Source organism: Micropterus salmoides, unplaced genomic scaffold (assembly GCF_014851395.1).
Source record: "Micropterus salmoides isolate LMB-PRFRI ecotype aquatic unplaced genomic scaffold, ASM1485139v1 Ms_hic_scaffold_11, whole genome shotgun sequence".
Taxonomy (NCBI): Eukaryota; Metazoa; Chordata; class Actinopteri; order Centrarchiformes; family Centrarchidae; genus Micropterus; species Micropterus salmoides.
The window spans coordinates 35,562,682-35,590,681 of NW_024040152.1; the positions used below are offsets into that span (position 1 = coordinate 35,562,682).

The following is a 28,000-nucleotide window of genomic DNA, read 5'->3' on the forward strand; positions in this document are numbered from 1 at the left end:
AATACATACTCACTGCTGTTCAGAAGGCTGATATCTGCAGGGACAAATCCGATTTGATTCCAAATTTGACATCAATATTATTTCCTTTGTTTTACATACCTTTTTGTCCAAGAAGGCACGTTTGCACCCGTCACTAAATTCATCAACCACCAGACCGTGGTCAGGTTCATTATTCTAGAGCAAGGAAACAAATAAAAATGGTGAGAGGATACAATCCTGGGGAGAGTTGTGGAAGACAAAAGGGCTTCGGATAAAATGTCATTGACTCTCACCTTCTAGGACCTGTCCGTTAAAAAAAATCAACCAGCCAACACATTTTTGTGCATGGGCGTAGCAAAATCGCTCGGTAGTGTCCCCTACAGAGCAGCACCTGGGCCCCGTTTCACCGAAATGTACGACATTTCTGTGGCAGCTCCTGCCAAATCTGTCAGGGGGGCAATTGTTGCGATGATGGCTAAGGTGACCGGTTCAGTGAGTCTGCTATAAGACAGGGATTGTTCTTTAGGCTACATTCTATACAGTTTTTGTGAACAGCTACTGGAGTTCATTGTCAGTGTCTAATGAATGAACAGTCCACAGTGAAGATCAGTTCACCCTCAAAGACCTTTGGATGTAAAGGCAACTGCTTTAGCAATAATGAAAAAAAAAAATGACTTTCACAATCTTCCGATTTAGTTGTGACAAACCTTTTTATTTGGGTACAACAAATCCAGAAAAAGTGCAGTGACATAGGGGTTGATAATGTGCAAGTGTAGCACACAGGAAGGATTATGGGTAGGGCCGTGATCTGATTGGTTGGTTAAGTCGGTTGGTTCGGCTGCTGGAGCAAAAGTGAGGTGTTTAAAATGAGACTCAGAGACCAAGGATTAGATGTAAGATGATGCCGGCTTCTTATATTTGAAGATATGTATAAAAATAAAAATATTGGTTGGTACCAAAAATGAAAAAGTACAATAATAAAACAAGTAATGAATAAGGCGATTATTGATATCACAATCAGGCTATGACATCAGCATGAAATGCTGTATTTCACTCTTTGAAGTAGTTCTATAATCAAATTCCCGGGTGCACCCTTTAACCTGAATTTCTGTTAACACCACATTCAAGTTTGTTCAGATCCAGTTCAATAATACAATCCAGTAGAATTCACACAGTACAAACTGCAGGAATGATTCCTACTACTCAGCTCCACATTCTCAGTCCCAAGGTGTGAACAGGCGAGTTTGTTTAAGTGAGTCCAAACAAAAAAATGGTAAGTCAGAGTTCAGAGTTCCATAGAGTTGATGTATGTATGTGTGTGTGTGTGTGTGTGTGTGTGTGTGTGTGTGTGTGTGGGGGGGGGGGTGTGAAGGTGAGTGAAGGGGTTTTGTGCTGTAGTGGGGCCTACCACACCGCAAAGTGCAGTAGTAGTAGGACAGATCCAGTGATCCTGAAGAGGGAATGGCTCCCACAATCATTCAAGAGGGACGGCTCGCCATCAATCCGCAGATCCAATCCAGACAATGGAAGAAGAAACACGCACACAAAAAAAACCTGACCTGTCAACAGACAGGGTCAGAGAAATATTCACTGCTTAAGTCTCATGCAATAATATACACTACATGAAATTCACAATGATATACATACTGTGGGTGTTTACTTTCTGTGCCTCTCTCTCTCAATATTCAGCATATAAACATAAATAACTTGGCTGCACACAACCAGATAAGCTGCACCAATAAGCTGCACGTTAGAACAATTAAAGTTTTGATGCAAGTGCAAAATAAAGTAAGCTGAGTTTACACATTAAACAACACAGTAAACCAGCTTGTTCAACTAAAATTGTAGCTTCATATTCACTAAGTGCACATAAATAATTTAAGGTACAAAGTAAGTGAAATTCTTAAGTTGAAAATGAACATTCTCACCGATTTCACCAGAGCGGCTGGACACACACACCCAAAATGGCGGCGCCCAGTAAAGCCACAAGGTCTTCTAAAACCGAAACATACGAGACCGTATGCAACTTTCAGTACTTTCTCTGCAAAATAAATTAGCTTTCACAGTAAGGTGATAAAGAATGAACAAAAGCAGTTTTAAATGAATTACCTCGCTCTTGAATCAGCAAAGACTGCGCGTGGCGGGAAATCCTACGGACATCAAAGCTACCGACGCTGCTAGTCTCTCAAGCGCTACATCTAAACACTGAACTTACAGCTAAACTCTCACAGCAGTTAGCTACCACGTTAGTAGTGCTGAAGTTAGCCTCAGTGTAGTTCGTTTTTAGCTGTATTTTTCTCCAGGTTTCTCCGTTTTTCACAGTTTTCATCCTCTACAGCAGCACTTCTGTCTCTCCACACAGCAGCGGGAAAAACTTTCGCTCGCTCCCAGAGACGCGGGAGCAGGTGGGCGGGCCTACCTGCTGTCAGCTGATTGGCCAAACTAACCTGTCGGTCTATTTTGCCCTGGTAACTGAATTTTAACCCTTTAAAGTCCTTAGATAATCTCTCAAGTTGCATTTCAAAAATAAAATCACTCATTCAGATTTTTATAGGCTTTTTCCTATTTTTAAACCTAGATCATTTCATCTGTGTTACACAAGGAATAAAATTATTTACAGTTACTGTTACATTGCAGCTAAGAGACGCTGGGGACATGTCCCTGTCTCAAATATAGCTTGCAGTTAAATAACACATGAAAATGCCTTTAGAAAGGGTTATTTGTCAATTATTACATGAGAAAGGATGATCTACGGGAGAAACAGATCGGAGAGCAACACAGAATACCTGAGAGCTGCACATCATTATGCAAATGCTCCGTATTTGTATAGCGTCTTTCTAGACAGACTACATCTGCATTCACCAGTCACACACATTCATACACTGAGCCTAAGTGCTCAAACGGAAACTAGCATTCACACACATTCATACACTGGGGGAACAGCCGCCGGGGGCAATTCGGGGTTCAGTATCTTGCCCAAGGACACTTCGACACGCAACCAGGGGGAGCCGGGGATTGAACCGCCGACTTTCCAATTAATAAAAATATTTCCACCATAAAGTGATGCAGAAACGTTCACCAGAATGCAGGAAATGAAGTGTTTAAAGAAATTTCCATTCTTTATGTTACGTTATGTTATGTTAATAAGGTAAGCAGAGAGTTGTAAAAAATCTTGAATGTTCTCCACTTGTTATCCTGTAGTTACACAGTAATATTAGGACTGTGGGCTGTGTTAAAATACCCACTGTTCTCCTGTACTCACACAGTAACAACAAGCTCTGTGCTGTTCCCCCAATTCTCACTCTGTAACACATAAACAATAAAGCATGTAACGGGAAATATAAAACATATATTCTATTGTTTTGGGTTTATTTTTTTTATGTTGCTTTTCCTCTTCTTCTCCTTCTTCTTCTTTTTATCCTCCCCTGACCAAGATGCCAGGGATGGCCACATCATGCTACCTCCTCTTTCTTCTGTGGTTTCTGGCAATGAAAAAAAAACAACACATAAAATAATTGTCACTGGTTAAGTGGAGTAAAGTTAACTTTAAATTGACTCCACCACCACACATAAAACACGGCTTAATAACAATCACATTTAACATAACCATAAAATTCGACTTAATAATAACTATCAAGATTTAGGATTTTTTTTACAGTCAGAGTTATTAGCTTAGCCTCTGGCATTTTACGGAGCATAAATTAGCCTAGCGGCTAGCAGACTTTTCCTCTCCTCATAGCTTAACGAATTACATGTAGTATTTATACTGAGTCTTACCCACCGCTGGTAAAGTTGCTGCATCTCCCGACACGACACCACGGTTGAATTTTCAGCCTGAATGTCATTTTGTACAGCAGCTGATCGTAGCTGATCAGCCGTTTTCAGGTGGCAGAAGCGTAGCTCAGCTGCTGGGCGCATGACGTAAACACGTTAGTGCGAGTCCTCCCGGAACCCGTAGAGATCGCATTTCAGTGGCCGCAGCTCGAGAAAAACTGCCTTTACATGAAAGTCTATGAGAGAGATCTGGATGGATTACAACCTGTCTGAAATCGCCCCAAAAGAGGCGGGACTCCATGGAACATGACTGGACAACGATATTCAGAGACAAACACAAAAACACAGCTACCTAACAGTGTTGAAGAAAGTGTGAGAAAAATCCCCTGCCTTTTCCGGCTTGGCGGTGCGTCGCCCCATCGCCATAGTGAACAAACCGCCCCTGGACAGATGTATCATGTACAGACCTACAAAAGACCAATGACTTAAAGCCAATAGGAAGTTGTCCATTTTGAATTTAATGATCATTTTTGGTGATTTACACACTTCCAAATACGATGGATTGAACCACTGATGAATAAAGGTTGTACAATCTGAGTTTTCGACAAAGGGCGGGTCCATGGCACGGTGACGAAAATTGACGTACTGGGCAGTAACATCTAATAACTGGGTGCTCTCTAGTGCCACTTGGCACACAATGGACACAGGAAGTGATGTTCAAGTCCTTCGTACATCTGCCGCAGCACACAATACATTCCACGTGTGGGGACCCGTCCAACGCCGCTTGCAACTTTATTATCAAGTCCTGATGATCTCTAAAAAACAAATGTGTGAGAACTCCGCTGTTCTGAAGCTAAGACTCTTCTAAAGATTTTTAACCCTCTATTCCCTAATTGAAACTAAATTGGTTGCTAAAAAAAGATATATCTTCTTGCTTGTTTTGTACGACACAATAAAAATACAAACACTTTGTGAATAAAAATATAATCTAATGGAATATAACATTAATATAGACAAACATAACTTTTTATTGGTCAGGGATTTATCTTTCAAAAAACAGATGCAGATCTCTGTGACTCCACAAACTGTTTTGCAGTTTATCACTACCACATTAAATTTAAGACCACCCGAACAACTTGCATAATAAATCATACCTCTTCTTCAACACTAACACGTGACATTCATTTAAAATACTATACTAATTTCATATTAACGTGTTACTAAAACACAGTATGTCTTACTAGTGCTGGGCAACAATTAAAAATTTTAATCGCAGTTAATCTCATAGTTATGCGCAAAATTGAATAATGTGGTTTGCAAACACTTTAAACAAATAAGGAGCTTTTTCCTTTTTCCCTTTACACAGCAGCACTGAAATATTTCTTGTAAATCTCAACTTAAACATTAATGTGATCAAATCAAATATTAAACCAAAGCTATTTGCCACTGCCAGGGCGTTACCGTTTATCTAGAGTCCAGAGTAGTCATGGGAAAAGTCTCTATTTTGAAAGACGAGTCACCAAATCTCGTTCATAAAAATTAACTAATCTTTTTTTGTGTCATTTCGTTCATTAACTAGGCTGGTTATTGCGTTCTCAAACACAGAAGGCTGCCTGGTTTGCTCCAATTTACAAAGTATAATGCACAAATTCACCTCTTGATCTTTCTCTATCATGGTTCTATAAAGCCCCGTGGAGCCACAACCAAATTCAAACCATGGAAAAACCAAAGAAATATGTTGTCAATATTCAATTAAGCCACTACTCTGGCTGAATCCGTCCATTTTCACAATATTTCCTGAGTATACTACCAGCCCAGCCATATATATATATATATATAATTATAATTACTATCACTATATCTCTAAAGTGCTCATTCATACAGCAGCCTAACGCCTATCCATGAGTAAAATCTATATATTAACATCAGATTTACAGGGAATATATTAATAAGCTTGACACACTAGATGAATAAAACACACTCTTATTAAAATTTAACATATTTAATAATAATCTCAAACACTGCAGGTTGTTCACCAGTGAGGAGCTGTGAAACAACAGCACGGCTCTGCAGATGAATAAAAAGGAACGTGTGTTCTCTGGCGGACCCGGATAAGCTGTTAGCTGTAAACACATTCACAGGGCTAACGCTAACGTTGCTGCGTGGCTGTGTTTTAATGTTTTAATGACCGGGTCTGTTTATTTTGGAGAGGAGACGACCTCGGAGGTAATTCAGGTCCAGGTAGAACCCTGTCAGGGCTCTGAAGTGGACCCAGAACAACTCTCATCAGCTGTTAGCTGTAAACACATTCACAGGGCTAATGCTAACGTTGCTGCGTGGCTGTGTTTTAATGTTTTAATGACCGGGTCTGTTTATTTTGGAGAGGAGACGACCTCGGAGGTAATTCAGGTCCAGGTAGAACCCTGTCAGGGCTCTGAAGTGGACCCAGAACAACTCTCATCAGCTGTTAGCTGTAAACACATTCACAGGGCTAATGCTAACGTTGCTGCGTGGCTGTGTTTTAATGTTTTAATGACCGGGTCTGTTTATTTTGGAGAGGAGACGACCTCGGAGGTAATTCGGGTCCAGGTAGAACCCTGTCAGGGCTCTGAAGTGGACCCAGAACAACTCTCATCAGCTGTTAGCTGTAAACACATTCACAGGGCTAATGCTAACGTTGCTGCGTGGCTGTGTTTTAATGTTTTAATGACCGGGTCTGTTTATTTGGAGAGGAGACGACCTCGGAGGTAATTCGGGTCCAGGTAGAACCCTGTCAGGGCTCTGAAGTGGACCCAGAACAACTCTCATCAGCTGTTAGCTGTAAACACTAGCAGGACTAAAGTTACGGTGCGTCTGTGTTAAAACTATAACTTAGTACAACATAACTGCGCTGTAATAACGGTATGCTTTATTAAATGTCACAAAATTATCAAAATAGATATTAGATATATGTCGGTCCAGTGACTGTTACCTGACAACAGACGTGCCTCTCATTCCCCGGTGCTGGCAGGAAGTCAGCCTGCCGAGTGAAGACAGACTCTGAGGAGGACCCATGTGAGCGCTGAACGATTAGTTCATTCCTGCTCCACAGTAGCCGAGATGTCACGTGAAAAATGAACGACTCAAACCCAGAGACCCACAGTTATGAGTCCTGAACTAATCAATTCTGTTTCCTGTGACCATGCAGCTGCCATGTGACGAGTGAACGTAAGAGTCCAAGACTATTCACACATGTGTGAAAATGAACGAATTACTCACTGAGACAACCCGTTCCTCCTGAGTCACATACAAGATTAGGTCAAATGAACGAAATGTTCTTTGAACAACACAACACTAGTCCAGAGCCACGATCAGAACATCAGAACAGGCTCTTTCTGAGCAGCAGGGGAACATTTGCAGGCTGATCAACATCCCCCCTGTGTGCCCCAGGGTTTGACTGTATTCAGAGCCAATGAGCAACGGACTTTCAAAATAATAATAATTTTTTTTAAAACTGCATTCATGAGAGATTAAATGATTGTAGGCTTTAATTAATGAATGCATTTTAATGCCCGATTTCTTAGATAAACCTTATGTACACCAACACAAAAAACTTAAGACTGACTAAGAACAGTTATTATGCAACAAAAAGAAAAGGCATCCCTCAGGGTTCGATTCTGGGCCCAGTTTTGTTCACGTGAACTAAATTGAGGTCTCGGCCTGTTTTATTTAAAGTATTGTTTTAACACTGCCATCAGCTGTTACTGAGTGCCTCTCTGCTCTCCTGACAGTGTGGACTGGACAACGCTTCAGATAGTGAATTAGCAGAGGTGAAGAGGAGTTTCCTGACCAGCAACAGTGTAAAACCGGTCGGAGTCGGTCCACTTGCTGTTTCTTCGGGGCAGCAATACAGTCGCGTGGCTGCCATGAGGACTCAGGCAGCCGACGGAAAACAGTATACGGTCCTTTTCCTTCTGACAGGTGAGATAAATTAAACATTAATGATCATGTTTGGAATGAAAACAGTTCTTACCTCCAGATAGCAGGCATGAAGTCTAGAGTCTGTATTAAACACTGTTCGTCATCTCTCTGTGTGACATCCAGAGTCCGGATTCCTCCACAAAGTGGTTTTGCTTAATCGGGGTGCACACATCATCGAGGAGATTCAGGTCTTCACACAACCTCAGCTGGTCAAAAACATCATCCTCTCCCCGTCCAAGGTAAACCTCACACCTTCAGGGTTATATTACAGTTCCTGCTGTGAGATGATTTAGAGTGTCAGAGACATTAATGTTCATACTATAACTATCATCCCTTTAAATCTGTGTTTACAGTGGCATTAGGCTGTTTTAGGTGATGTTGAAACTTGCTGAGCACGACTGATATAAGGCAATAATTGGGTTAAAGGATTATTGCATCAAAGGGTCAAAGAGCCTTGATTTATTGATATTTAATATCCTGGATTAAAAATAAAAACAGACTTCCCGGTCTATATTCATTAACAACTTAATAAAAACATGTTAACGTAAATAATTATGGTTAAAAATTAACACTGGGGAAAAATGCAATATGAAGAAAAATGGAAAAGCTCTTAAACAAAATTAAATTAGAACATAATAATAAATTGTTTTCATTTAAAAAATAAAAAAGCAGACAGTTAAACAATAGTTTAAACACTATTAAACTGCTTTTCCAGTCCTATATTGTGGTTCTGTGACGCCTGTATGGCATCTTTGCATGAATTAAGTTCAAAAAAAGAATTTTCTCTCTCTACTGTCTCTTCATGTAGGCCTTCATTTCAGCCTCTGTCTGAAACAAGCTGTAGATGCTCCTGTCTCTTTAAGGCCCCCCCCCTCTCAAAGCCCACTGTCTTCTGATTTGCCAAGACCTGAATGTTACCAGGCTGCTGTTGTTGCTGGGCGGAACAGGCAGACTGAGCGTTGCCGTGCCGTTAGTGTGGGAGCACATGACCATATATGGAACAGCAGCTCCGTCTGCTCAGTAATACATAAGCTGTGTCTCAATTCAGGGACCGCATCCTTCGAAGGCTGCATTTGAAGACCGAATACGTCACAGTCGGTGCGACTAGGCTGTCCCATTTCGAAGGCTCCTTCAAGTGCGGCCGACAAATGCAACCTTCTTTTCGTCCTTTTGGAGGATCCAACAGCTGGATCCTTCGCAGCCCCAGGTGTCCCGACATTCATTGCACGTCGGCTGTGGCTGTGGAGTTGAGCCCCCCGGATTTTACCTATAAATGTAAGTATTGCATTTCAACTCACTTCAAAAGCCAACTACACAAATGTAAAAATAACAAGAGGCATAAAAGCGCAATGTGTCGTTTAAAGAATAGTTTTGTGGAAGAAGTTAACGTGAGTTAAGTGATTAACTGGCGAGCTAACGTTAAGTTAACGTTACCTGAGGTTACTGATGTGCTAACGTTAACGTTAAATGCAAATCGTTTGGGCAAGTTACAACCTAAAAAATAAAGCCTTTAACGTCTTCACTTTAAATCGAAGAGGTTCAGAGTCAGACCTGCGTCTTACCGAGATTGTCGCGATATTATACATCACTTATTCTTAATATTATGTACATGAAAATAACGTGACCATGTAACGTTAGACTAATTTAACGTTAGACGGGTTATAAACCCTGCTTGGTTTTCACACCGTTAACGTTAGTAACGGTTACAAAAACCTTGGGATATAGTACACGGTTAATGTAACTAGGTTATTTTGCGATTTATGCTGCTTACTGTTTGGTGATGTGAAGCATAAAACTTGTCGTTTTGTTTTAGGGAGCAAGGAGCAAACTGTCCTCTTTATTAAAATGAGGGGGGAGAGCGACCACCTCTTCACCGGGGCAAAATTTTCTGCCAACATGGCTTGGAGGTAATTAAAGTATCAATAGCCCTTTTGTAATATCTGCATTTAATCATCGTGTACTTAAAATTACAGTTAAATGAACCGCCATCAAATTCAAAGCCTTTAACAATAAGACAACCAGTAAATGGGGCAGCCCTTTGTTGTGTCTTCACACAATTACCATGAACTGCAATTTCCCCACTGTGGGACAAATAATGTTTTTTCTTATCTTATCTTTCTTATTTCTTTTGTTTCTCTGTGATTAGGACAATTTTGGAGAAAATGGGCCTGTGGGGGAAGGTGACTTCCTCCAAGCGAAAAAAAAGTGGGACAATTAAAAAAAATAAAAAATACAAAGTATGTATGTATGATTTGAAATTGATATATTCTGTATACATTTTTGCATAAATCGTTCACTGTGCAGCATAAAGGGAAATATAAACCGCATTCATCTTACAACCCTGTTTTAATATAATACATACATTTACCTTGTACGTTGTATATTCATGCACGTTAATAAACACAGTTGCTAAAATTTGTTTTTCTGCTGTTGTTATTTACCATGATTGATTTCCTGTGCCTTAGGATTGCAAGTGTCCAGGGTCAGGAGAGGGTGTAGGGGGGAAGCCCACTGCTGCAACTTGGCCCTGGTTTGTCCTCATGGATGAGGTGTTGGGACAGAGGTATTCCACCACCCCACCTGTCGCAATTGCCTCTATCCCTGAAGACACACCAGGGCCAAGTGCTGCAGTGGGTGACCAGGAGGAGGAGGAGGAGAGCCAGCCAAGAAAGAGAAAGAGGGACAGAGAGGATGAGCTGCTTCAGCCACTGAAGGAAGACATGAAGTTGCAGAGAGAGGCAGAGAGAGGATGGACAGGCTGTTCTCTCTACTAGAGAGACTGGCCGAAAAATAAATAAATCCTTAAATAATATATATAATATTTATTAATCATTCAAATAAAATATTTTTTAAATAACTGATTTTCTTTTCTTTTAAACTATTAGTATTTACAACGTATTTACAACATTTATTTCACTGAGCAGTGAGACCCTGGTGATGCTGCTGGACCTGGATGGGCTGACCCTGGTCAGCAGGACATCATCTGGGGTGGTCTCCAGAGTGTGTTGCAGGTGTGGATGCATCTCTCCACTGTCCACCGCATCGTCCATCAGTGGGTTTGCAGGGCTGGTTCAATCGACGGCTGCCATGTCACTTAGATGTTTTAGTAAGAGGCAAGAATAATAGGCAGTGCACACAAAATACTAATTCACAATCTTATTTTGACAAAATAAATCTACAAAATATTTCAACAGGCAAAATTGTTAGGATATGAATAGGAATTTATCGATCTTTTACTTGCCTGTTAAAAATATTGGTGGTCAGGGGGCACCTCCTCCAGGGCAGACACCTCTGCAGACAGCTGGTCACGCCAGGAAACACCGCTGACCGTCTCCAAACCGTCTCCCCCTCATCCTCTGGGGCCACAATGTCACCAGCACCAAGGCAGATGTTGTGGAGGATGGCACATGCTGTTATGACCTGAAATGGTTAAAAATATATTTCAGTCTGGAAAAAAAAAACATTTATGCTTTTTGATGAATCTGTCTGTTGATTTTCTCATTAGTACAGTAAAGAAAATACTCACGTGAGGTACAAAGGTGTGGTGCACCTCCAGCGCTTGCAGGAAGATGGCCCGGAACCTGGTCTTCATCATCCCAAAAGCACGCTCTATAATGGAGCGTGCCCTGGAGTGATGGCTGTTGAAGCGCTGGGCTCCCACACCTTGTGTTGGCCTCTTGTAGGGAGTGATGAGGGGGAGTGGGTGTTGGAGGCACAGGTACCCTCTGTCTGCAAGGATGAAATGTAGCGGAGCACTCTGGAGTCGTGGACCGACCCAGGCCGGCCCACATAGGTGTCAATGAAGTGGCCCTGATGGTCACAGACAGCCTGCAGGATGATGGATGGAAACAGTTTCCTGTTCCTGTAGCACTGACCATCAGGGCCACTCGGTGGCTTGATGCGGACATGGCAGCCGTCGATTGCTCCAGCTGCTTTAAAAAAAAAGGCTCTGTGTCTTGCAAGCCCTGCAAACCCACGGGATATCGGTTGTAACTCATCCTGGGTCTTCGGTAGGTGGATGACCTTGTGGCAAATGGCCACCACTTCCTCAGTGACTCTGTGGAGGATGCGGTGGAAAGTGGATCGAGGCATTGCAAACACTCTGGAGACCACCCTGCATGATGCCCCGCTTGCCAGCCAGAAGAGAAACACCAGGGTCTCAATCGTGGCACCCCATCTGTGTCTCAGTTCCTGGTTTAGGAGGCCCAGTAGCACTCCCAGGGCCTCCCTGCTCAACCGGAAATCCGGCCGTGTGTCCTGCAGGTTAAAAAACCTGTCCAGCGCAGGAACTCTCAAATTTATCCTGCAGTACAGGGGCCGGGGCTGGTGTAGAGATACAAGGAGAAGAACAACTGTTATGAAGTGCAGAGAGCTTAGTTAGATAAGGCTTGTATATCTTTCTATTCAACTTGCTTTAGCTGATCAATGACAAAAACACTGTCAATATTTTAATATTTAAGGTTTTCTTTAAATATGAAAATTATGTTGTTAAAGTGAAATGGCAGTAGCAATAAACTACGTTAACTGAGGTTAACATCACTGTTAGCTTTAGGAAGCCTATAGTACCTAAATACATATAAAATGTAACGTTTCTTAGTTACTTTCCCCCGTATTTACCTGGCCAGGGTCCTCTCTCAGCCTGAGATACATCGGTGAAGTATCTCTAGTTTCTCTATTGAGAGGTAAAATATTAAAATTAAAATATTCGTCTCCATTGCCGGTGGACCGCAGCTGTGAAGGTTGCTAGGCGACAGGAGCGGCGACAACGGTCGGTTCGGCCTTTTGTGGCCGCATGCCTTCGTGCGCCTCGAAGGCCACGCCCTTCTAAGGATGCGGCCCCTGAATTGAGACACAGCTATAGAACAGAGCTGTTGGTGTAAAACCAGTTCAAAACAGAACACGAGGAAATCAGAGGTTTTTGCTCACTTATACTCTTCTTATAAATACTTTAACCTCACTTTTTGAAGCTTTGGCCATGTTTAACATGAACATCCAACACTGTAACATTGTAGATAAGTCATAAAATGTGGAAAAGCTTAATAGGTCTGCTTTAAATACATTTAAACATTAAATGCAAAGCTTCCTCTCTAAGTTTCAGTGGCATGTTTTAGCTTGTGGCTCAGTGGTTAGCACTGTTCACCTATCCAATCCAATCCAATCCATTTTATTGATATAGCACATTTTAAAAAACAAAGGTTTACAAAGTGCTGAACAAGAAATAAAACATAAAAACACATAGAAACACATAAAACAACAAGAATACACAGCTCTCATGCTGGGTTAAAAGCCAGGGAATACAAGTGGATTTTAAGACGGGATTTAAAACATTCGAGGGTGGGGGGCCAATGTGACCTGTGGAGGTAGCTCATTCCACAGTTTAGGGGCTGCTGCTGAAAAAGCATGGTTGCCCCTGGGTTTTAACCTGGTTTTTGGAGCGACCAGCCAAAGTTGGTCAGTAGACCTAAGTGACCGTGGGGGGGTGTAGACTTGTAAGAGGTCTGAGATGTAGTGAGGTGCCAACACATTCAGTGACTTAAAAACAAACAATAAGATCTTAAAATGTATTCTAAAATGGACCGGGAGCCAGTGGAGCGAGGCCAGCACTGGTGTAATGTGTTCATGCTTTCGAGTTCCGGTTAAATGACGAGCGGCCGAGTTTTGTACTAACTGTAAGCATGAGAGAGAGATTTGGTTAACGCCAATGTAAAGTGCATTATATATATTGTGCATTACATACAGTTGTCCAGACGAGTTGACATAAAAGCATGAATCACATGTTCAAAGTGCTTATGTAATAAAACAATTGATTTAACAACATTATTTATCTGTTTATCAAGTTTAAAACCATTGTCTGTTTTCACACCCAGATTTGTCACTACGGGTTTTGCACATTGTTGCAGGTAGACCAGGTCAGCAGAAATCACTAGCCCAACTGGGTCCAAACAAAATGACCTCAGTTTTATCTTCATTTAGATGTAAAAAGTTAGAAGCCATCCAGGCCTTAATATCTTTTAAACACTCACAGAGGAGTTTTCACCTCTTTTGAGGGGTAGATATATTTGGGAGTTGTCCGCATAGAAGTGGTAGGACATGCCATGCTTTTTAATTATGCTTCCCAGGGGGAGGAGATATAGGGAAAAGAGAAGTGGTCCAAGAATTGAAGTGGTCCACCTGGGTGCAGCAATTTCCTCCACCAATGTCACACTGCTGTCAGTAGGAGTTTTAACATAGAGATCAAACCAAACACACAATCATTGTAGTTATCTGCATCGGTCCAGATAAAAATTGACTTGAAACCTGAAAAGATGCCACAGCTTTGTTGGTAAAGCATAAGTGACGTGAAAAGCTAGTAGAGATCCGCCTGGTGTAAGAAAATGACTCCTGAATCCAAAATTTGGGGAAAAGAGAATTACAATGATCTAAATCTAGCAATGTTCCTACGTGGCAGAAAATGGTTTACTCAGCCGAGCCTTGAGTATAGTTTCTATCTTCAGTGCTAGTTTAGTATTTGTTGTTTCCTCACGCAGTTTTAAGTTTTAAGTTTTTACCCCCACACATCCATCAATATCAGAGACAGGAGATCCCTGAGACCAACAGACCTATACAACACAGTGTCATCTGCATACTGACGGAAGGTGATAAAATAATAAAAGTAATGTCACATCATGTTACAAATCGTGAGTAAAGAAAAATGTGTCAAAAAAAGTCTCCCTACCAATTATGAAGGAGCTGAATGATGACCTGAAGGCTGCTTTGATGGACCAGGTGAGCTTGGTTTGGGCCGAGTAAAAGCTTTTAAGGTGGCTGATGAATATTTGACATGTAGATTACAGAACACACGTCACAGTGTTTTCTGTGTCCTGTAGGGAGTTCTGTACGTGGGGACATCGGAGGGGGTGACTGCTGTTCCTGTTGCCAGGTGCTCGATCTACAGATCCTGCAGCCAGTGTGTTCTGGCCAGAGATCCTCTGTGTGGATGGAGTCGGACCAGCAGGGTCTGCACGGGTCTGGACAGTCATGAGAACATGCAAGTGAAAGTTGCCTTTATTACTCTGTAAACATATTCAGAGATTGTTTAGCCTCAGAATCAGTTGTCAAGAATCAATTTCCTTCTACTATAACTACTGAGGGCCCTGAGGTCCACTCATCTGTGTTTGGGGGAATGAGGGAGTTTTTCTTGCCATGTATATCTTTCAATTACAAGGAAATACTCTAATCAAAAGTATTATTGCATTTTGCACGAGTATATGAGATCATGTGGTGTATGTGGTCTTTCTATAATCATACATTCTATTTTTGGGGTAGCTGAAGGAAAATGAAAGGAAGGATGGAAAGAGTCCGTGGCTGGATAGCATCACAGGAAGACTGCTTAGGTGCTGTTCAGATGGCTCTGTGAGGTGTTATATTTAAGATGTCCTTGGAACAGCATAGGGTACCAAAGTTATGAAGGGAGTCCACTGTTGTTTCGGTCATAAAGAGTGGAAACACAAAAGAGCTAAATGACGTAAGACCAGTGGCACTGACATCACTGGTCATGAAGTCATTTGAAAGGCTAGTTAAAGGGAAACTGTTGGGTATGGTGGAGGAGGCTCTGGATGAAAATGCCACAAAGACCAATATGGTCATTGATTTTAGAAGGTAAATCTTCCAAACCACCATCTCAGAGCTTCTTTAAAGGATTTGGCATTGGATTTGTAGAACAGTATAAATATCTCGGAACAGTCATTGATAATGACCTGAAATCTGAAGTCAATTCTGATGCAATCTGTTCGCAGGGTTAGCAACGTTTGTACGACATTAGGTAGTTAAATGTTTTTAATGTTGACAAGACAATTATGTGTTTGTCTTTTATTGAATCTGTTACTTACCTTTATGATTGCATGGCATGGTAACCTAAACATCAGGGACAAAAACCACCTAAACAACATTATGAAAGTGGCTGGTGAGGTTATAAGTGTCTCACAAATTCCCCTGACTGCTATCTTTGCCCAGCAGGTTCTCTCACGTCCACGACTATAATAGACTGTTAAAACCTCTTCATTCTGAGTTTGTAACTCTTCCCTCAGGTCGTAGATTTAGAGTTCCACGATTCAAGTGAAATAGGAGCAAAAACTCATATGTTCCCTGTGCAATAACCCGGCTAAATCGTCTCAGGTAACCTCAATTGTTGAAATTGTTTTATGTTATTATAGTGTTTTTAGTGTACTGTGTGTACTGGTCACAGTTTAATTTTGTACTTGTGTTGTTTATCTGATCCTTGTTTTTTCTTCTGCCTGACTGCCAGTCAGGTTTTCCACTTGGGATAATAAATGAACTGACAGGTCACAATTGACATATTTATTTAAAAAATATTCTCGAAGTCTACTAACTTAACCGTCAGCTTTTTAAGTACTTAAAGTACTTAAAGTAGTAGTTAATTTAGGAGCACAATAAGTCATGAAAGACAGATTTTGACATGGATGAAAGAAAGCTTTTGTTTTTAATGTGGTCTAATATGCACACTGACCTATTCTTATCGATCTTGAATTTAGAGATCTGTTTAAAATATGTTTAGGTGCAGCAGAGCAGCTAGTGTATTATCTTGAGTCATTGTAATAAATAAAAAGCTCCATCAGCCCTGTCCAATGACTGACAGGCTGTCGGTTTACACCTCAGGGTTCAAGATCTGGAGGATGGCAACGTGGAAGAGGAATGTCTGATTCAAACCCGGGTCAGCCTGGACACAGGTAACATCTTCCTTAGTATGTAGTATGTATGAACATGTATACAAGGCAGCTTTATTTGTCATATTACAACAGGTTGTAAAGTGAAATTTAGTTTGTCCTTTCTGCATCGTAGCAGACAATATACATCGATATACATTGTAAGCAGAAACTTCTCTCTTCACAGAAATATTTATCTTACTGTCAGAAGTTAATACCTACGGAAGTGCATTGCATTCACCAAAGAAATAAAAATTGGAAGCCTTATCTCATAATTACGAGATCAGGATCTCGTAATTGAGGCATTAGTTAGTAGTATAGTTAGTTTGAAAAAATTTACTTTGAGGTAATTTTGGGGGATTTTAATATTAAATAACTTCACTGTTATACAGATACCCAGCTAGACATTTTACTTTCCTAGAACATTTTGATAACTTTCCTGCTGGTGTCAAGGACATTGCCTTATAATGTTCCCTGATTGTTCCCAAACGGACACGATGTAAAGTTCTTTAAAGTGTTCGGGGACGTTATTTCGTTACGTAAGTGTTCAGGGGAAGTTTTGGTGGCACCTATTCTCAACATGAGACCATTGATGATTGGGGTGATTTTGGAGACACTACCCCAAAGTTATGCATTATTATCCATAAGTGCTGAAGTATCACAAGCAGGATATCAATGATTTGTGGGGTGATTTTTGAGACACTAAAACTCTTAAAAGTGAAGTTACGGAGGAGAAAACTTTTCCAAAATTATGCAAAACAATATTTCTACAAACTTAGTGTTGTAGTATCATCAACATGTGATCACTGATACCTGGGGTGATTTTTGAGACACTACAGCCTTTGACAGTGAAGTTATTGAATATTGAAAATAGACCTACCTAATATAAGGTATGCAAAAGTCTTTTTTACCCTATACAAAGTGTTGTAGTATAACCAGCAGTATATCATTAATGTGTAAGATGATTTTGGGGGCACTATATTGTGTAAGTGTGAAGTTATTGAAAATCTCTGCAGAATGTGTTTTCGGTGTTGCACTTTGTAGACGGTCCTTGCGCACTCGTCTCACAGCCGGCTGCACGTAGAGACCAATGTCATTTGTTCTGCTCCTAGGAAGACTCATTTATGTGAAAATGTACTTGTAGCTCATTGTCTACTTAACTACGATAATAAAGAGGCATTGTTTGTGTTTTAAACACGTTTTGCTTACGAGTTATTGATCCCGGAAGCTCAAATCTGTGAATCTATTTCCAACTTTACTGAACTCAGTACTAAATGGCACCTTTCCAGTCATCTCTAATTACGAGATCTTTTCTCATAATTACGAGATCCGGATCTCATAATTACGAGATCTCGTAATTATGACATCTTTTCTCGTAATTATGACATCTTTTCTCGTAATCATGAGATAAGGTTTCCAATTTTTTCTCTGGTGAGTGCAATGCGCTTCCGTAAATACCTGATCTGAAGTGTGTCTAACATTCTGCTGAATTGTTTTAACCCCTGTAGGGACAAAATCAGGGCTCCAGAAAAAGTAACGGTGGCAGTAAAACTGTTTTACTGCGATGGTTTAACTTTGCAATCAAACCGCGATTCACCTGCGTGCCAAACTGGCAGCGGGAGGGATCCGTCCGGATCAGGGATTCTGCGGACTTTTGCACCACTACTAACCCTGGTTTTAGAAAGGGGACTTAGTTATTGCATGTTTTTGTTGTGCATGATCACAGCCCCTATGTGTCAAATGAGAGTTCAAGACAGGCTATAAGAGTAAAAATATTGCTCAATTATGAGAAATAAGAAATAAAAGTAGCCTATTAAAATATTCCTGCATGACTTAAAATTTTTCAATACATCCCACCTATTTTTTTCACAATTTGCTCATGGATATGTTTACCACGTTTACCGTCTTAGTTTAGCGCGTTAGCATGCGAACATTAGCTAATTAGCAGTGAACACAGAGATGCAGCTGAGGCTGATGGGAATGTCATGAGGATCATCAAAGTTATTACAGTTCATGCTGAAGGTCTAAAACAACCTTTCACCACAACCCATCCAACAGTTGCTGGGTACATGAACGTTCGTATGAAGTTGAATGATAATGCTGCTGATAGTTGTTCAGATATTTTAGTCCAGACCAAGGTGGTAAACTGACCGACAGACTGATGTTGCCCTCCATAGAGCTGTGCTGCCAGCATAACTGAAACAGAGAGCCTTACTCAGCACCATCACCTCCTCTCACTTGTATTTACTCTGAAATGTTCTGTCCTGCAGAAGTCGGTGTTCATTTGAACGAAGCAGTGAGGCTTCAGTGTCAGAAGCCTTCCAACCTGGCCACTCTGACCTGGACATCCCCCCGATTCAGAAACCTGCCAGAGAAACTCTTCATCCTGTCAGCTGATGGCAGTTTGAGCTTCCTCGCCACCGCCGACACCTTCGGGATTTATCGCTGTGAAGCGGTGGAAGGCGGGTACAAAGAAGAAGTTGCAAGCTATGCTGTCCGACAGATTGCTTCTCCTCGCTCCATGAGCCCGAATCCAATAGCCGGTGAAAACCATGTGGCCAACAACATGTTATGGTTTTGGTTGTGGTACTTCATGTTTTAGTTCACATATCACTTTGTGTCTGGATATTTGTCGTTGATTATGTTTTGTCCCTTTATGCATTCATTCAGTGTTGTCTGTTATACTTTTTTGTCTTTTTTTGTGTGCCTTGGTCCCTATTTTGTTCTAAATATTTACTTCCTGTTTTTGTATTTACCTTGGTTTCATTGTTTGCACTTGACTCTTTTCCCTAATTGTGTCCTCCTGTGCCTCGTCTTGTCACCTCCCTTTTTTGCTAGTTTATGTTGTCGAGTGTCTCCTCTGTTTAAGGACTACCCTGTTGTAGTGTGGATTTCATATTTTTGTTCTTGCCTTTTCTTTTTGGACAATATTAAGGAATTTGTTTTGGTGACTTGATGCAAACTACTAATAAACATAAAATATTTAAATATAAAATTGACAACATAAAAAAGAGTAATGAAGATTAGCCTGGTCCCAAGCAGCTAAATAGCCTGGTCCAAAATAGTTTAAAAGCCTATTCCCGAGATGCTAAATAGCCTGGTTCAAAATAGCTTATTAGCCTGGTTCCAAGTAGCTTATAAGCCTGGTTCCAAGTAGCTTATAAGCCTGGTCCCAAGTAGCTAAATAGCCTGGTTCCAAATAGCTTATTAGCCTGGTTCCAAGTAGCTTAATAGCCTGGTCCCAAGTAGCTAAATAGCCTGGTCCAAAATAGCAAAATAGCCTGGTCCAAAATAGTTAAATAGCCTGGTTCCAAGTAGCTTATTAGCCTGGTTCCAAGTAGCTAAATAGCCTGGTCCCAAGTAGCTAAATAGCCTGGTCCCAAGTAGCTAAATAGCCTGGTCCCAAGTAGCTAAATAGCCTGGTCCAAAATAGTTTAATAGCCTTGTTCCAAGTAGCTTATTAGCCTGGTTCCAAGTAGCTTATTAGCCTGGTGCCAAGTACATTTACTTTTACATTTACTCATTTGGCAGACGTTTTTATCCAAAGCGACTTACATTTGAGGAACAACATACAAGCATCAACAGAGCATCAACTACAGATCTACAACTGACAAAACATACTATTAAGAGCTCACAGTACATATCACATCAATGGGGTAAATACCTAGGGAAGGAAGTAAGTGCAATCAATACAAGATCATTGTAGGGGATAGAAGAAGAGCACAGGAAATGCATGTTAGAGGTGTTATGAGAGGAAGTGTTGAGTTTTCAAGAGCTTCTTGAAGTTAGAGAGGGACGCCCCTGCTTGGATGGCGTGTGGTAGCTAAATAGCCTGGTCCAAAATAGTTTTATAGCCTGGTCCTGAGATGCTAAATAGCCTGGTTCAAAATAGCTTATTAGCCTGGTTCCAAGGTGCTTATTAGACTGGTTCCAAGTAGATTTTTAGCCTGGTTCCAAGTAGCTAAAAAGCCTGGTTCCAAGTAGCTAAATAGCCTGGTCCAAAATAGTTTAATAGCCTGGTCCCGAGATGCTAAATAGCCTGGTTCAAAATAGCTTATTAGCCTGGTTCCAAGGAGCTTATTAGACTGGTTCCAAGTAGCTTATAGGCCTGGTTCCAAGTAGATTTTTAGCCTGGTTCCAAGTAGCTAAAAAGCCTGGTTCCAAGTAGCTAAATAGCCTGGTCCCAAGTAGCTAAATAGCCTGGTCCAAAATAGTTTAATAGCCTGGTCCCAAGTAGCTAAATAGCCTGGTCCAAAATAGTTTAATAGCCTGGTCCCGAGATGCTAAATAGCCTGGTTCAAAATAGCTTATTAGCCTGGTTCCAAGGAGCTTATTAGACTGGTTCCAAGTAGCTTATAGGCCTGGTTCCAAGTAGCTAAAAAGCCTGGTTCCAAGTAGCTAAATAGCCTGGTCCCAAGTAGCTAAATAGCCTGGTCCAAAATAGTTTAATAGCCTGGTCCCAAGTAGCTAAATAGCCTGGTCCAAAATAGTTTAATAGCCTGGTCCCGAGATGCTAAATAGCCTGGTTCAAAATAGCTTATTAGCCTGGTTCCAAGGAGCTTATTAGACTGGTTCCAAGTAGCTTATAGGCCTGGTTCCAAGTAGATTTTTAGCCTGGTTCCAAGTAGCTAAAAAGCCTGGTTCCAAGTAGCTAAATAGCCTGGTCCCAAGTAGCTAAATAGCCTGGTCCAAAATAGCTTATTAGCCTGGTTCCATGTAGCTAAATAGCCTGGTTCCAAGTAGCTAAATAGCCTGGTCCAAAATAGCTTATTAGCCTGTTTCCATGTAGCTAAATAGCCTGGTCCCAAGTAGCTAAATAGCCTGGTCCAAAATAGCTTATTAGCCTGTTTCCATGTAGCTAAATAGCCTGGTCCCAAGTAGCTAAATAGCCTGGTCCAAAATAGCTTATTAGCCTGGTTCCATGTAGCTAAATAGCCTGGTCCCAAGTAGCTAAATAGCCTGGTCCAAAATAGCTTATTAGCCTGGTTCCATGTAGCTAAATAGCCTGGTCCCAAGTAGCTAAATAGCCTGGTCCAAAATAGCTTATTAGCCTGGTTCCAAGTAGCTAAATAGCCTGGTCCAAAATAGCTTATTAGCCTGGTTCCAAGTAGCTAAATAGCCTGGTCCAAAATAGCTTATTAGCCTGGTCTTAGCCTAGCTTTTAGAAATGACAGTAGCCATTTGATCATCTCCTTGCTTTTAAGTTGAGCATTACCGTCGAGTGTGAAGTTGTCTGGTTGAGCGGTTCTTGAGAAGGCGTTCTGAGCTGGCCCGTTTTGAACGAGCACTGCTCCAGTGGTGAAAACTAGTCCACGCTGTACCTCGTGATTCTCTTGTAGGTTCTACGTGCGTAGCTACGCCGTAGGCTACGTTTCAAATGTTACCGACCGAGCGGATCACATTCTGATCAGTCATTTTACGATACGATTCACCCCTATTGCGATTCAACACAATGTGATTAAATACGATACATACAGTGGGGGAAATAAGTATTTGACCCCTTGCTGATTTTGCAGGTTTGGCCACTTACAAAGAATGCAACAATCTACAATTTTAATCATATGTACATTCTAACATATGAATTTATAAAAATTGATAACCATCTGATGAGGAAAAACAAGTATATGACCCCCTACCAAACAGCAAGTATTCTGGCTCCTACAAGCCAGTTAGTCTTTCTTTAAGACACAGCCCCAATCCCAACCAATTATCTACATCAAATACACCTGCCTCACCTCGTTACCTGTATAAAAGACACCTGTCAACACCCAAACAACCAGCATCCAACATCACCACCATGGGCAAGACCAAAGAGCTTTCTACGGACATCAGGGACAAGATTGTTGATCTGCACAAGGCTGGGATGGGCTACAAGAGAATCGGAAAGCAACTTGGAGAGAAAAGATCAAGACTGTCGGTGCAGTTATCAGGAAATGGAAGAAGCACCACACCACCGCCAACCTCCCTCGGTCTGGGCCTCCACACAAGATCTCGCCTCGTGGGGTGTCCCTGATCATGCGAACGGTGAGGAATCATCCCAAAACCACAAGGGGGGAACTGATGAATCAACTGAAGGCAGCTGGGACCACAGTTACAAAAGAAACGGTTGATAACACACTACGCCGTCATGGATTGAAATCCTGCAGCGCACGCAAGGTCCCCCTGCTCAAGAAGAAACCTGTACAGGCCCGCATGAAGTTCGCCATTCACCACCTGGACGACTCAGAAGAGGCCTGGAAGAAGGTGATGTGGTCAGATGAGACCAAAATAGAACTTTTTGGCCTCAACTCAACTCGTCGTGTTTGGAGGGCAAAGAACACCGAGTACAACCCAAAGAACACCATCCCCACCGTCAAGCATGGTGGTGGCAACATCATGCTTTGGGGGTGCTTTTCAGCCAAGGGGACGGGACAACTCCATCGTATTGAGGGGAGGATGGACGGGGCCATGTATCGTGGAATTCTGGACCAACATCTCCTTCCCTCAGTGAGAGAGCTGAAGATGGGTCGAGGATGGGTGTTTCAGCACGACAACGACCCTAAGCACACCGCCAAAGCAACAAAAGAGTGGCTGAAGAAGAAGCACATCAAGGTTCTGGAGTGGCCTAGCCAGTCTCCAGACCTGAATCCAATTGAAAATCTTTGGAGGGAGCTTAAAATTCGAGTTGCCAGGCGACAACCTCGGAACCTGAATGATTTGGAGGCTGTCTGCAGAGAGGAGTGGGCCAACATCCCTGCCGAAATGTGCACAAACCTTGTCACCAACTATAAAAACCGTTTGACATCTGTGCTGGCCAATAATGGCTTTTCTACAAAATATTAACATGCTGTTTGTCCAGGGGGTCAAATACTTGGTTTTTCCTCATCAGATGGTTATCAATTTTAATAAATTCATATGATGTGATTTTCTGGAATTTTCTTTGGGATTCTGTCTTTCACTGTTAGAATGTACATATGATTAAAATTATAGATCGTTGCATTCTTTGTAAGTGGGCAAACCTGCAAAATCAGCAAGGGGTCAAATACTTATTTCCCTCCACTGTAAAAGAATAAGCATAAGTTGTGCAATTCAATATGTCACAGAAAGTTTGAATGTGATAAATTACTTTATGTACTTGTTTCTGTAGTACTGTAACTCTGTTAGACTCTTATTTATGTAGTTTCTTTTGGACCTCTAAAAAATGTTACCTGACAAAAGCTTAAATTAAACCGGGCCTGGACTTTGACTCAAACCAGTCCTTCTTTCCTGTGCTCTGTCTCCAGTTACACTTTCATAACACAAACATTTAACAGTTAAGCCTGATTTATAGTTCTGCGTCCAGTCTACGGCGTAAGCTACGCACGTTTCCACACATTCGTACTTGTGCATTGGTGTCTGCGTTGTTCTGCAATTACACCGCCAAAACGCTAGTTAGCAGTAGCGTTACAGCATCCACTGGGTTGATGTTTGCTGGCCAAGACAGCTAACTTCCAGTTTAGCCCTCTGCTAACTTTAATAGTAATCGTGCAACTCTTGTAGACTGAATGACTTCTTTCGTTGTACTTAATAATTCTGGCCTCATTATACATTTTTACATTGAGCGCATTAAGGGACAAAAATCTCCGCTCTAAACACTGCCATAAAATTATTATATTAATATTATTTTCCACTTTCACTGTGTTAAATCTTTTAACCAACATCAGCCCTCATCATAATTACCAAATTTTTATTTTTATTTTAACCCCTTAAATGCCATTTGTTTACATGATGCCAATGTTTTGATTGATGGAAAAAAACTAAGAATTTTTAAAAAATTGTATACTACATGCAAAGTGGATTTCTTGGGAAGGAATTATCACAGCCTGGTATACGTCCATGATTAGCAGCAGACATTGATTTTTACGCATTTTAATTTTTTGTGTTATGCCAGATTAAAAGAAATAACCACAACATATTGCAAACATTTTCCTGATTTCCACTAGGTGACTTTAACCTGTGCCTGTCTCCATACACATCAAAATTTGCTCTAGAAATAAAGCAAAACTACAAGATCACCATGAATATGAATTTTTATTTTTCTAAATTATATAAACACATCAAAACTTCATAAAGACTTCATATCAAAACTTAATGTAAAAACCGAATCTTTATATCAAAAACTATACATACACAAAACCTTTCAACACCTAAACTTTCAGCAATACCAACAACTTTAGAAAACATATCACACTTCAGAATACTTCAGAATACACAGGCGTGGTGTAGGAATGAGAGGGTGTGTGGATGGAGGGGGGTGTTCAGCTGCAGAATGGGAAGGCATGCCTACAAATGTAAGCGCCACATTCTGTGCAGGTGGTCGAAATGTTTCTTTTTTGTCTGCGCAGCAACAGCACGCCCTCCTCCTCTTGCAGGTGTCTGCAGCCCCACTTGCTTTTGCCTTTTCAGCAATCTGCTGTGATTTCACCATGGCTGCAGCAGCTGGTGTGCGGGGGAGGCGCCCTCTCCTCTGCATCCGGGGATACACCAGCATCCTCCCCAGCTCCTCCAGGAACAGCCTCCTTTTGACACTTTGGTCCCGGCTCCTGACCCTTCCTGGAACCAGGACAAAGGCGTTGAAAGCCGACACATCTATGAGATTATAGAAGAGCGCCATTGGCCACCGATGTTTTCCTCTTGCAGCTGTATGCGTCAACAGCCTGCAAAATAACAAAAGACCAAGGAAAAAATACGTATAAAACGTTGTAAAAATACGACAGAAAAAAAAAAATATTATAAAATGACTAAATACATAAATAGGCATATATTTTAGAAAAGCACACAAATAAATGTGCATATAAAATAAATGTGTGAGTTACTGTTGCTAAAAGCACAAACCTTATCCAGGTTGTCCACAGCTCCTTTGCATCCTGGGCTTCTGGTGCTCCCCTCCACTCACCGCAGGCTCGCGGTGCTCAGCAAAAACACGTTTCTCCCTCGTTTGGGCACATAAGACTCGGCCGTTGTGGTCTGATCTGGGCGCTCGCTCTCTAGTTTGGAGGAGGTGTGGAGGAAGCTCAGGGTTGTTCTTCCTAATTGTTCCAACCAGAGCGAGTTTTTCCTTCAGCAGCTCCTCTGCCAGCGCATGAGAGGTGAAGAAATGGTCTGTGGTGACAGTGCGTCCCTCCAGCCCCACAACTCTCTGTTCCAGTATAGATCTGCATTTTCCATGCATCTGAGGTGGAGACATCACTTGTGACCCAGATTTTTATTCCATATTTGGCAGGTTTACACGACATGTACTGCCTGAATTTGCAGCGGCCACGGAACCCGACCAGCTGCTCGTCCACACAGACGTCCACCCCGGGGTTAAAGAGAAGGGGGAGGCGGTGCAGCCACTTCTCCCAGATGGGCCTGAACGCTGCGAGCTCGTCATCCCGGTAAAGTCCAGGTCGGGTCAAATCTTACATTTGAACTCCAGTTTTGGAAATTGCGGTGGGGCGTTGTGGCCCTGAAGATCGGCCGGCCTGTGTGATCATCCCACAGGCTCCGGGTGGACTCATTGCGGGACTTGTAGACTCCAGCCAGAATCAGAACCCTGATGGACGCCTCCGCATCCGTCGCATCAATGTTAATCCAGTTTTTCTGGGACCTTCTCAGTTTTACCATCTCCTCCGTGAACAGCAGCTGGAATGCGGACTTTGGGTCCTCGATGCGAGCTGTTCCGTAGTGTGTCGGGTCGCCTTGGCAGGCACGTAGCGTCTCGGCGTTAGCGGGTGACAAGTGGAGTCCATTTTTTGATGTCCACATAGGATCGGCTGTCTCCTCTGTGTTATCCAGCTCCTCACTTTGAGTTGAGTCAGATGAGGAATCCGACGTCAGGTGAAACTCCACATCATCTGTGGCGCTCTCGGTTACACTGCCACTCCAGCTCGCCGTCAGTCTGATGGATCAGTAACGTAATCCACAGCTTCGGGGGCCGTGTAGGTTTTCTTCATGTTGTCGGGTGTGAAATGGCGGCACCGAAGAGGCGCATAGCTTTATAACTTTTGCTTCAACCGCACCTGTATAAACGCAAATATTCTAATCCAAAACAAAGGCAGACTTTGTTTTGGATTCTTTGTGTTGCCGCAAGATGCAAGATTTTATTATTGTCTAAGGACTGACTGCTGTGTTTTTGCCTCTACGTAGGTGAGAAATGTTCTAAAGTCTTTGAACCATAGACTGCACAAAAAAAAGTAACCTGCAGGATATTTGTGTGATTTTGTCACCTAAACACCACGTTTGACATTTAGGCCCTACACACATGGCTCTCAGACATCCACACATACTCAGTCATTTTAGATCATTGAGCCATAAAATGCTTTATAACACAGTCAACCTATGTAGTGGCGCCATCTGGTGGAAATTTAATGTTTTCCTTCAAAATGAAAGGATGTTTCGGCACAAGTCATGATTCATGTATTAGTGACGGCTCGAGCCGTAAACGACATTTTAATGGGTTTAAATGTCCTTATTGTTTTGTCCTTATTGCACAGACGTCGATATTTGATCTACACAGTGTGTTATTCCTATTCTGCAACATGGGATCAAAATTTTAAAAAAAGTTTTCGATAAGGAACAAAAATGTCCTAATGCAGCATTAAATCAGCAATGAATTTAAATACAAGTAACAACAGATCCAAAACGCCAGCGATTAAATGAAACAATATTTTCTCCTTGAAATAGATAATTATGGATTTTAACCCAACCTGGAAAAAAAACACGTATAAAGTAGAAACAGTCTGTTTTATTGAGGACTTCTCCTCTAGCAGCAAACATGTGAAGACAACGGGACGCTGACAGCATGAATACAACATGTTTGCTCAGACTCTTTAAGGATCGTCGGGTGAAGACATTCACTTCTGCAGCTGCCAGTTTTCTGTCCAGGATTTATTTAAGTTTAAAATCATGGAGGGTAGTGACATCACTTCCTGTGGGCGGGGCAATCTCAGCTGTTTTCTCACTCTCTTTACTGCAACATGAGTACTTCTACTGCAACAATGCTGCTGATAATACTCACATACTTTTACTGTCGGAAGGTTTGAATGCAGGACTTTTACTTGTGGAGTATTTGTACTTCTACTGCAGTAAAGGATCTCTCTCTGACCCATGTGACTGTGGACATCAGAGAATATTGTATTTGGTTTCTTTTGCTCACTGAAATAAAGGCTTTTGTAGACAGGGCTGGGCGATACGGCCAAAAATGTTATCACGGTAAAAACATTTCACATCATTCGATATCGATAATTATCAGAATATCAAACCGTTTTTTCGTTCAAGTTTAAAAGCTGATTTTTGCCCCTGACTGAAAACTGAAGAAACCAGATGGTTCATTATGTGGTTAAATTTTTCTTTAATGGGACAAACACTTGATGCCAAACAGAGGATCACTTCACAAATCTGAGGCAGAACAGTCAAAACTAGTATGATAATTATTTTTAAACAAATCTGATGAGTAAATCTTTTTTCCTCAACAAAATAAATTATGTGATAATTTCTTTGTGATTCATATGAATTAAACCAAATATTTATTGAACATGTGTTATTTTATTTTTTATTGCCCAGCCCTCTTTGTAGATCTGTCAAAG

The 28,000-nt window shown here is 41.5% G+C and overlaps 1 protein-coding gene and 3 long non-coding RNA genes across 4 annotated transcripts in view; 2 read left to right on the plus strand and 2 right to left on the minus strand.

Annotated features, from left to right (window-relative positions):
* The window catches only part of adam15 (ADAM metallopeptidase domain 15), a 151,216-nt gene that overhangs the window by 65,967 nt on the left and 57,249 nt on the right, over positions 1-28,000 (minus strand). The gene's annotated exons all lie outside the window — the stretch shown is intronic.
* Positions 7,870-9,842, plus strand: LOC119898211. Its single transcript, XR_005443511.1, has 3 exons — positions 7,870-7,952; positions 8,762-8,988; positions 9,527-9,842. It is a non-coding gene; the product is annotated as an uncharacterized LOC119898211 (long non-coding RNA).
* On the plus strand, positions 14,759-18,705 carry LOC119898213. Its single transcript, XR_005443513.1, has 3 exons — positions 14,759-15,867; positions 16,369-16,439; positions 18,686-18,705. It is a non-coding gene; the product is annotated as an uncharacterized LOC119898213 (long non-coding RNA).
* Positions 24,446-27,994, minus strand: LOC119898210. Its single transcript, XR_005443510.1, has 2 exons — positions 25,269-27,994; positions 24,446-25,090 (listed from the first exon to the last, which is right to left on the minus strand). It is a non-coding gene; the product is annotated as an uncharacterized LOC119898210 (long non-coding RNA).